Genomic DNA, 12402 nt, shown 5'->3' with positions numbered 1-12402 from the left:
AAAGAAAACAAAAACACAATTTAAATCAATCAAAACATTAATATCGAGAAAGGTTTGTATAATACATGTATAGGATGTTAAAAATTGCAACTATTTCTAAAAGCATCATTTTTGGAAGATGATAGCTATCTCTAAACTTATCGCTATGTGAAACGGAACATTTGGAATAATTACTATACACCATTATGTGTTGCGACCGGCGATATTATCGTGTTAAATTACATATAATACCTTGTTCGCTCTGTATTCTAGTAAGGTGACAACAAATAAAAGTTTTTCTTTTATTTTACCTTTTTAACAGTAATAAAATAATTATTGCGGTGTTGTTAGGTTGATTCCTTTTAAAGCAATTTATCCCATGAAATAGATTGAAAATGCCTGTATCAAATTATTTAATTTCATAAGTACCCAAGGCAGATTGCCTGCTGCCATCATTTTGCTATATACGAATACTGTACGTAATGTCTGTGTTTAAAGGAATATTATTAGATGTTGTCAACCAGTTGACATCGCCGACGGAAAATTGCTGACAGCTTGGAATGCCAATATACCATATGATGTATAAACTCTAATATCCTGTTCAAATATTATTTTAGTCAGGTTGGTGTATAGCTAAATACGATGTCAGCTTTAATACATCCCAGATTAATTTTATGTAGACCATGACATGTGTTTTCAACATATTTTGAAACAAAGTGGGTTTTTATAATTATATCTACAGTTTTTACACACTTTTAGCACCGTTCCAGCTGCACGAGGTACTAGGTATGCACGTCATAAATGCATTTATAATAAAAGGCTTAGGATTAGCCATATTTTGCTGTATAGTGTCGATTTCATGCAACTGTTACTTTTAATTGTCACTGAAATCAATTATAAAAACTGGCCGCGCAGAATGTTCCTTCTCAGGGTGTATTTTGGACCGGCGACCAAATACTTCAAAAAATTCTTCTCCTAACAGATGACGAAGATTGCAAAGCTGAGATCGACGCGAATGAGATTTCTATATTTTGCCTTACTTATAGCAGTATATTGTTTGAATTCTATTGTTATTGATTTCAGTACAATTCATTCTAATATCGAAGTGATAAGATGCTTTTCAGAAGCCGACATTATTTGAAAGGACTGGAAGTATGTAATCGAGTGTTCAAGCACAAAACTATATTGTCGGCTTACTTTGATGTCTTTTTGCTCACAATCACACAGCCGCCTTCCGCCTATTGATTAAGGTCGACAACGACGGATCAACTTAATTTGTTCAAATGACTTAAACCTAAACGCGCTTGCTTTTTGGACAACTTTAGACGCGGACATTTCAAGGTCACGACGTGATTTCTTATCATGTTGTGGCTACTCAGCTGTAAGACGGCGGCGTGTTGGGTATTCAGAGGGTTGTTTTAGAAGTAAATAAATTACCATCTGTGATCTATCGTCATTTAATACATTACTGCCCTAAATTTATAGCGAATGCATATTTGGATTCGCAATCTACATTTTTTCAGTTGCTGGTCATGCTGGTTGCGGATATCCGTCAAGTTTCTTTAGCACGCGTTTACGCCAAAACGACCTAAGCTAATCGTTTTGGTGATAAAACGTTCACCCACGGGAGTAGGACCAGCCATCAAAGATGACCATAGGGGTGGGAGTGGTGAGGCCCCTATGATTTTCATTTCGTTTGGTGAAATAGCATTTTGTAAAATTTTTAGCCGAAAACCAATTTTGCCTACACTTTTAGACATTTGCATGGGCGCCCTCACATTATGACGTCATAGCGACATTATGTGGGGAATGTTTGTACTTATTTTGGTATCACTGGATAGAGGAGACCCATAGCTATACAATAGTATCAAATATAACGGTATATGACGTTTATAATTGAAAATTAAGGGGGTCGCAACAAGCCCCCTCTTCGTAGTTCGTTTTACAAAATATGGCTTTGTAGTTCTAGGGTTAAGAACAAAAAATGTTTCACATACCTATACAATTGCAGTGTGGCAAGTCATTTATTAGCCGTGCAGGCCGAGATTTTTTATTTGATTTCGGATGTCCGCTGTTGAGATGTCTATATTTAATACCAAATCCTCTCAACGTATTACGACAGCCTAGTGGTATACTCAGCAAAACAAGAAGTAGCAACATACACCACCTTACCCCATACATAAATTCGCCTAGCACCATGTCCCTACAATGACATTTTCAAAAAAGTAATTAGTTTGGCAGCGGATCGACTGGAACTCACGCCGCACCTATCCACCTCCGACATCGAGTAGAATTAAAAAGATTATGGCAAGCAAAACACAGAAAAAACAAGAAAAGACAGATAATTTTGGGAATTTTACTGCTTAAAAGCATTAATGTATATAGCGCTAGCTTTATTGCTGATACCTTTGTGTAATGTAAATTACCAGTGTAAAATGCGAGTATCGATTTCAATGGTTTCAGCTTGCGACCAGCAAGACAGGTAAAAGGTATCATTTTTTTTTGCAAAAAGATTATGGATATTTCCGATTTACACAAAAATTCCTCATAGAAAAAAGTGTATTTCAGAAATTAAATGATTAGATTACCATAATAGTGACGGCTGGTATGGAATATTTGAATTAAAACAAAACGCTAATGGCACATAGGGGGTTATAGAATTTAAATAAATATTCTGACCCTCTAAACCAAATAACTTTTGACGCGATTGGGTATCACAAATCGTTATATATACTGTACAGTTAATATTCATATATTTATTTTATACATCGGATGCTTCAAGTTTTACACAAAAAGTATTTCATTGGAAACCCTCCCACTCGGCTATTTCTAAAAGGAAATCAGACTTTCTTAGCCTTTGCATTAAATTGGCGTTATTTTATTATATTCTAAAAACATTTTTACTGCAAGAAAACTTTTGGAGTGTTGCCATAGTAGCAACCGGCGACTTGTGGGAAAATAAGTCCTGGGATGTTCGTAAAAACGGAAATAATGTCTTGATAAATTGGGTTAACAGAGTGTTATGGTTTAAAGCGTTATTGCTTTTTAATTGTATATACCATTTAACGCACTCTTTGTTGGTAAAATAAAGCTTCTCTACTCGGATTTCTTTGTTGGATCTATGTCTACACATATATCAAAGGAAAACTGGATAGTACAAAGCGTTTCTTGTTGCTCTGTTCTATTTCTATATAATTATGAACCGGAAGGTAAATACATACATGAATGAAAAACAAAATGCTTGCAGACGTTCATAGTAATAAGAGTTTTTGTCTTATTCTTGAAAACCTACAATTCCAACCTGCTGATTGTTTACTAAGAGAAATAACATATAATCTAGCAAGTAATTAGTATACAAGCGCTTTCAGTCATTGGAAACTCAATATTGTTCTGTGATATATGAAATGAAATGTGGGCGTTAGCTAGCTTTTTTGATACGGCGAAGCTTGAATTACTATTGATTAGATTATGAAAAATAATTGAGACAAAATGGTTTGGACTAAGAATACGTAATGAGAAAACCAAAACCTTCAGCTCAGCCTCAAGCTACGATGGTCGATGTTTTGAAGTCCCTTTTTTACGGAGTTTACTTCAGTGCAACCTGTGATTATTCTGTTTAATGTGCGTGTGTGTTTTATAATAATGTATTCAAATGTGGCATGTTTGAAATTAATAAAATTTGTTTTTCTTTGATACCGTGGTTCGGGAAGGATTAAATTACTCGCACTTATTGTGCTCCAGTTACTTAGTAATGCACTGTAATCAGAATGTAACTGCAGAGTATAGGATATGGTACCTGATACTTCGATACATGTATTGTTTCAAGGTTAAAATATTGCGTTTTTAGAAGATATTATGATGTATAAAGTCTAGAGAAACAGATTGAAGTCATGAATAAGTGTGTTTGCAGTATAAAATTATTGAGTCACTAAAATAAAAATCTACTGGCCACATCTCACTGTTGATGTTAAGACTTACTTAATATCAATATATTTGTTTATTATATCGTTTGATTTCAATGATACAAGGAATATCACAGAGTTTGAGAGTGTTGACATATTTTCTCGTGTGCCTATATATTGTTCCTGTGTCAAATATTACAAGCAATATCGAACGGAAATCTGATACCAAAGTATGCCGAAAATCAATTGTACCATTGTACCAACAGCACAGGAATTAATCAAATATTTTGTAATAACTGATGAAGATAACGCATTAAGGAAATCGTGATAACCCATGTTTCTTTGTCAAACTTCAAGGTCGAACTTAATTATAATCCCTGAGCCATCAGTCTGTGTTTCTACTAACTTGACGCCAGAAAATTGATGAGTATATCGAATTCTGCAGTAAAAGGAGAAGCAAGGCGTGACTTGCATGTCTGTATTGTTTTATTTTCTAGTATGGAGCTGTAGTAAATTCTTATGAAAGTACACTTTTCAGGCTATGTTATTCATAGCGAATAAATCTGGATTTGTTTTCGCGTTTATGATCGACAAACAGATAAGTCTGTTATGCATTTTATCATTCGTAAATAAAAATGAAAACAGGCTACATTAGCAACGTAGAAATAAATATCGCACTTGACATCACTACACATGAAAATGCACTTGAGCCGCACAACTTGAGACCAAGAGCAAGAAATGAAAATATACATTAGTTGCCACTGGCTTATTACAGAATTGATCGCAATATGAATTCCCGCCTGAGGTTAGTATGCCATATCATCATATTATCATTATAGCTAGAGACAATATATGACACAGGTAGGTCAATGAGTTCGATAAAATGACCCTGTATGGTGTTAAGTTTCTAGGAAGTGAGTTTTCCTTGGCCAAATGTTTTCACTTAAAGGTGTGTGGTAACTTTTTTTCATATTGTGTTTTCTATCTTACATTGAGGCCTGTTATCAAGCAATCTGCTTCCATCTGTTTCCTGATTTACACTAGATTGAAGGTACAATATAAAATGCATAATATATCATAATACTAATCATAGAGAGTTTGTCCGTCTGTCCGCGCGCTATCGCGTGCTCGCATAGCGAGTACGTGAATAGCTACTCGCGGAGCTATCGCGTGCTCGGAGAGCGCGTACGCGGAGTATCAACGGGCGTGTGCGCGGAGTACCGAAGGGCGCAGCGCGGGCATCGGAAAGCATTAGAGTGTGCATGTGACTATATTTATTTCTTTATTTATTTATTGATTGATTGATTTGGAAAACGCTATTATAACAGCGGCATCCACCGTCTTGGTGGTGCATCCATATAAACAGAAGTTAACAAGAATTAAAAGATGATACTGAAAGTATTTACAAAAGTTAACAATACAAACAGAAATACAAAAAAATAATACTTAAAATACTAAAGTAAAAATACAAAAAGAATACTAACAGGTGCACCTCATCGGACCAGGACCAGGACCAGGTAAGGCCTATAACCCTTTATATTAGGCCCTATTGCGTTCAAATTTCAAATTTCTCCAGACTGATTTCATTACTTTAGTCATGTTAGTAGTAACGGTCTATATCCAGATACCGGGGGTATTTTCGGGGTAATTTTGTAGTAGCAGGGCACTCGGGCTTGGAAGAGGCGAATGATTGGTTTCCAGATAATGGATACCGAAGTAAGCGTCACCGCTACAAAACAGAGTTGTGTCAAGTTGGGTCTTGATCACTAAGAAGAGACGCAGGCCTATATCATAGTAGTTTAAAAGGTCAGGGCGGGTATATGGGTAACGGGTGTTTGGTAATAATAGAGATAGGCCTATTATGAGAACCACCCAACCCGAGAACCGCGAAATCTAGTGTAATATAGTGTATAAAGCTTTTTAAAAATATATTGATACGGCAGATAAGGATTTAAAACACACACACCTGAGAATGGGAATAGATCAAAACACAGAATGTACTATAAGGAATTCCTTTACGAAGAATTCCGTACCTACTTTACCTGTTAAATGTTATCAAACCAGAAAACATTTATAGGCATCTAACCGTGAGTAAACTCCCACTGAAATTGAATTTTAAGTTAGAATCAAATCAAGTGTCGTTAAAATGTGCTGATTGTTGTCATCGAACATCATTGAAGTCGCAATCACAGAACAAAAACAACATCATGAAATTAAGTGTGATAATTAAATATTCATCCACTTGAACAATGTTGACGTGATGACAGGAAGTCTTCTTGACGTGCTGTTTGGATGACTTGAATAAAGCGCCATGTGAGTACTACATACCATCATTTAAGTACACAAAATGAACCTTATTAAGTGATCAAAAAGATTAGTACTCATTAATTTGAATGAATGCATGATTTGAGCTACTTCCACGAAAAATAATATTCAGTGCTAAGCTTTGAGTAAGCTTTTATGAACTAAGCTTTTAATTTTTAATAGAAGTGAAAGTAAGAAAGAAAGGTATCGTGATAAAGAAACAGAGGTATTGAAAAGGTTGGTTTAATATAAGCTCGAAGAAAGAAAGAAAGAAAGAAAGAAAGAAAGAAGGAAAGAAAGAAAGAAAATTCTGAATAAGATTACTTTATTACTCTACTTAGAGTTCTGATTACTTTATTACTCTACTCTAAACAAATGTCAATAACAAGAAGTCTATGCGAATGAGTACAAGATCCTTGCACAGATGATAATTCCCAAAGAGTAAGTGGAATGGTGTGGATTAAGACCTGTTTCTTGAGGAAAGTGCGTGAAAAGCAGAAAGCAGCACCGTTTTATCATCTGTGCAAGGATTGTGTATGCATTCTCACAGATTTATTGTGCTGGGTGCCATATATTGGGCTATAAAAGTGGTCCAGGAAGCTGTTCCGTGTCAGCGCATTTTGCTGCAGTGTCAGTTGGACAAATGCTGGGTTACTGTATGTGTTTTGAGTAGCGTATTGAAGTCATCCTGTGTGTGTAATTTTGGTTCATTTTGGTGGATAGGATTTTAAGATATGACCGTCTGATTCACAAGTTGTGAAAAAGTATAAGTTTCTTTTTGAGCTGTAAAACACGTACTCTAGCTACTATCACACATAATTCAACCGTAAATGAACTCCTGTTGAAGTTACTTTGATAGTATAGATATTTTCTTTGAAATACCACACGCACGAAAGAAAAAAATGAGTAACGGATGAGGTTTCAAAGCATTTCATGACGTACGAAATATATTATTGCCAATGCTCAGATAGTTCGGAACTTAGGAAATAATTATCTTTTGTTTTTAAATTCTTATAACTATCGCTTATCGGGCTTATAAAATAGCTTTAAATGTGTCACGCCCAAAATATCATTAGCTGACGTCCGTAGACTAACCCTACTTGGTGCACCTATAATATAGTGACACTAGGCAGGATTATGTCATCGATAGAGAATAAACCAGGATTTGTTTTGGGGTTTATGATCAACATACCGGAAGGTATATAGTCTAGCAATTCAGACAACCGATTTTATCATTCGGAAAAGCAGGCGATCAAAGCAAAGCATATTGCCCCAAAGCACGCTCCATTAGCGGCAACTTTACCACACATGAAAGTTTATAAGTTAAGTCTGATAGCTTTACAATAATAATGAGCCCTGTTTGAAGGTAAATATGGGGGGGGGGGTGTTTTGGCAAATCAAAAGGTGGACAAAGCAATGTTTGGCAGGTCAAAAGGAGGTGGCAAGAGATTGTTTGGCAGGTCGAATGGGTGCAGGCAAGAAGAAGGGTCAGGAAGATCATTAATCATTCAAGTTTTGGATATTGGGTCCGCACAAATTTGGCGTGTGAAAACAGGGGAGGGCAAAGATTTGCTGGCAAGCGGAAGAAAGGGCAGTACGCCCTATCCCCGGCTCAAAGTGATTGCATAACCCAAAGTTAACATTTAAAGAGAACATATTCACCAAAACAGTCCACTCAATTATAATGCCACAGAAGGATAGATTAAAAGAAAATAATCCATCGTTTGACTCATATGGATGGAGTTAAAATATCATATACATGAACATGTAATACAAAAGTAATAAATACATTATTATACAGACAGTAAATATTTAAGAACGCATTATGTATTAATGCATGTGTTTTAGGACCCTATTTAAAAGGAAGTCGTGGAGCTGTGATTGCAATGGAGCTATCGCTATATTTTCGTTGTGATATTAGTTCATTTAAAAAGAGAAAAGATCTCGCAAGGGTGAACAATAGTATAATAATTCACTTATGTAGTGTATAACAAGCCTAAACCTACTTGGAAGCAAGTGCAATTTTTTTAATGTTTGTGAAGTGTGTCATGATTTCTTGGAAATAACTTGTCAAAATGCGTGCTGCTATATCAAAGCGCACTTAAGCACGCAACTGAAACATTCCAAAGACAAAAAAACAAGGATTAACAACAAATCACATCTTGATGTTCAAAATACATTCTTTTCGCTCATTAGCACACCCGTTTTGTCTTTTGTTTTTAACTTATACCTGCCATTCCGGCTAAATGATCTGATTGTCACATATTCAAGGCTCCGGTGTGTCAACTGTGCAGTCATGTGTTCATGAAGTACATCGTTGCCGGGACCGTTGCTGGAGCAAAGTTCGGAGCATCACTGTAAATGCTATAGGCATATGCATTATGTGAGTGTATTGATTCTTTTAAGAGTCAAATGTTAAAACATCATCGATAGGATGAAATAACAGGGATCTTGACTGCTTAGTGCCAGAAGTTATAAGTGCAAATAGTTGCAGTGTGAACATTTGACAGTTTACACACAGTATATTGTACTTATTTAACACATGGCAGCTACACATGTCAGCTATTTCACTTACCCAGTGACATGAGGGTTTGAATTTCACAGTTTAGCTTCACACCTGAGAATGGGAAGAAATCATCAACTATCACAGCATCATGACAATGAATTTCCCAAGCTCTCTTAGCTGTTACATTCTATCAAGCCAGAAGAAATTTTATAGGCATTTAACCGTGAGTGAACTCCCATCGAAATCAAATTTTAAGTTGGAATCAAATCAAGCGTCGTTTATATGTGCAGTTTGTTGTCATTGAAGTCACAATCATCTAACGAAAAACTACATCATGAAAGAAAATTAACGTAATAATTACATATTCTACATGAAGTGATGCGAACTTGAGCTTTATTGACGTACTGTTGAAAGTTGATGAGTAAAGCTTGTAGATGCGTAACTCCAGCTTCCTTGCTAGCTTATTTGACGTGCTGTTAACTTGATGAGTAAAGCTTGTAGATGCGTAACTCCAGCTTCCTTGCTAGCTTCTTTTTCACTTCTGTACATTTCACTCCTGGGAACATCCGGTTCTGTGCTCGGAGAATTGTCAAAAAGCGACATGAAGATTAGCTACTCATTCATTATAAGTAATGACTTGATATGCTTGAGCGAATGTATGTCAGTAAATAAAGCAGCTACAATGCCCAGCTTGAGTCTACTGATAGCACTTAAGAATAATACTTTAACATATGTACATGAGCCCCATAAGTCATATATATTGGGCCCCAGGGCCCCAAATGTTAAAACCAAGGGCCGCCCATTTCTCATCATATAAAGCAGCTTTATGGCTCAGAGTTTGTACACAGATTGCACCTGAGAATTACATTGTTAAATCTACATATGAGCCCCATATATAACATAATATTGGCCCCAGGGACCCAAAAACATAGGGCCGGCCGTTACTTAAATAAAGTACCTACAGTGGCCAGCTTGAGTCTACTGATAGCACTAGAGAATTATACTTCAACATAATTATGTACATGGGCCTCATAAGTCAAATATTATGGGCCCAGGGCCCCAAACGTTAAAACAAAGGGCTGGCCGTTTCTCATGAAAGAAAGCAGCTTCCGGGCTCAGAATATGTACACAGATAGCACACACCCATCCACCCACATACGTAGGACTAAACAGACAGATCGTATTATATCATAATTGGAAATACCAGCACCCTGGGGCCCATAATATATGACAAATGGGGCTCCTGTATACCTGTAAATAAAGAGTACCCATGGGGCTATCAGTGCACCAACTCAGGGTCCTGAGGCTGCTTTATTTGATGAGAAACGGCATGCTTTGTATTTTCACATTTGGGCCCCTGGGGCCCGTGACCTTTGACCTATGGGGCCAAAATGAGCAAAGGCACATCTATGGGGTAGCGCCATCGAGTGTGCTAAATATGAGCCCTGGGGCCCTTGTAGTTTTGGAGATAGCGCTGTCAATATGAAGCTTGAGGAGAAGAAGGAGACGACTAGATGGCACTGTTGTGTTTGATCAAACACGAATATCTATGCCTGTGATTTCCAGCCTACCCCCCCCCAGTGGCGTAACCAGTGGGGTGGCTGGGGCAAGCTGCCCCCCCGACACAAAAAACTGTGAAGGAGAGCAAAAAATTGGAAAGGGGAAAAGGGGGGAAGGAGAGAAAAAGAGGGAAGAAAAAAGGGGAAGGAGAAGAGAAAAAAGGGGAAAATAGAGGGAAGAAGAGAAAGGGGAAAGAAGAAAAGAAAAAAAGAAGGGAAAAAAGGGGAAGGGAGAAGAGAAAAAGGGAAGGGAGGAGAGAAAAGGGAAAGAAAGAGGGAATTTGAAATTTGTACTCTGAAACACTGATTTTTTAGCGTCTAATATGCCAAAAACCAGGAGCTTCACGGGGGCTCCGCCCCCTTGACCCCCCCGGGGCTTTGCCCCTGGACCCCACCAGGGCCCCTAAGGCGGGCCCCTGGACCCCACCCGTTTAACGCTTCGCGGCAAGCCGCTCGCTCCTTTTGGTCAACAATTGGGAAATTTTCAATCTTGCCCCCCGAAGGTCAGGTCTGGTTACGCCCCTGGGTCCCCCACCCCACCATTACTTTCTTAACTCATCCTGACACCCCGTAATATGTTTAATGCTAAAACGGATATCAGTATACCAACCTAGGGCATTGTAGCTACTTAGTATTTACTGAGTAACGGCTGGCCCTATGTTTTAGCTTTTGGGGCCCTGGGGCCCATATTTTGTATGCTTTCATGTACCAGATTCACAATGCCATAGTTGAGTCCTATTCACTAGTCCTGTTATCTACAGCCTGTCTCAAAAAAATTGTGTAAGTGAAAAGCGCCCTCTCTGGCAATGAGAAAATACTGTTGTGACATGTAGCTTACATCAACGTCAAGGGCGTAGTCATAGCTCTCAAATGGCGTTTCTTCTGTTCAATTAGCTTGTTTTAATCTCGAGATATGTTAAGTTAAAGACGAAAGGGTAAAATCACAAGTGTGCCACTTTACTAGGGAAGAGGGCTTTACATGTAACAGTGATAACATCAAGTTTATCAAGAGTTCCTTCGTAAAATCAAAAGAATCAATCAATTACGCAATACAAAAAAATGTTTTTACTGTTTTATCATGATGCAGGGATGATGATTCTCTTTTTCCACTTAAAAAAGATTAAAAGATATATAAATATTTCACATTATGCTGTAAAAATTAAATACATGTGCATGTCAATGATTTTATCATGGTCAATACTGTTCTCTTAGTCACTTCACTTTTAACACAAACAAATATTGCGCACTTACACATGTTATAGCTTAATGAACGCGCATTACTTGTTGGGAGAGATATTAGACAAAATAATGCACACGTGCTGATGTTGATGTGTCTAATGCATGCGCCCGAAAGGGGGAGTGCATTAGACGCATTAACATCAGCTATTATTGATTTACATGTACAGCTCTGTTTCGTAGTAAAAGTGGCACAATTGTGATTTTACCCTTTCGTTGTTAAATAAACATATCTCGAAATCAAAATAAGCAAATTAAACAGAAAAAACGGCATTTGAGAGCTAAAACTGCGCCCGTGACGGTGATGTAAGCATCATTTCACAACGGTATTTTCTAATTGCCAAAGAGGGCGCTTTTCACTTACAAAATTTGTTTTGAGACAGGCTGTATGTGTCAATTATTGTTAGTTATACAAAAGTAGTGAGGTAGTTGGGAATATAAGCTTTGGCCAACTAATATATCAATTCCAGATCTGTTAATCACAATGCTCAGTGTTTCTCATTAACCTCAAATCTTGTACTGCTTATGATTCTGTGCAGCCATTCAAATAAAGTATTTTGTGTTGTTTTTGTTGTTGTTTGTTTTGTTTTTAATTGAGAACAAAAACGCTCAAACACTCCAAATATTTTCAAGATAATATGTAAATGGAGAAACAGTAGCATCATAAATAATGCACAGTGTACAAAAGTCACGAAGACGGTAATTTGGTGATTGGGTGTTATATTCAAATATATTGAAGAATCGCTTGGTTTCTTATGAATTTCATGAGTTCTCAAGTTGCTGGCGTGTGAATAATTTCGGGTTAACTATTTACTTTACTTCCGAAGAGTTGAAGTCAGGAGCCAGTAAAGTTAGGGGGAAATCTTTAATTTTCAAAATGCCGAAAACAGGAACTCGTGTAGTTTGGGAGTCCTTC

The 12402-nt window shown here is 37.2% G+C and overlaps 1 protein-coding gene across 3 annotated transcripts in view; it reads left to right on the top strand.

Moving 5' to 3' along the window:
- Positions 1-12402, top strand: part of LOC140138889 (uncharacterized) — a 241675-nt gene that overhangs the window by 79946 nt on the left and 149327 nt on the right. The gene's annotated exons all lie outside the window — the stretch shown is intronic.

This window comes from Amphiura filiformis, chromosome 18 (genome assembly GCF_039555335.1).
Source record: "Amphiura filiformis chromosome 18, Afil_fr2py, whole genome shotgun sequence".
NCBI classification, from domain to species: Eukaryota; Metazoa; Echinodermata; class Ophiuroidea; order Amphilepidida; family Amphiuridae; genus Amphiura; species Amphiura filiformis.
This window is presented reverse-complemented; position numbering and strand designations above follow the sequence as displayed.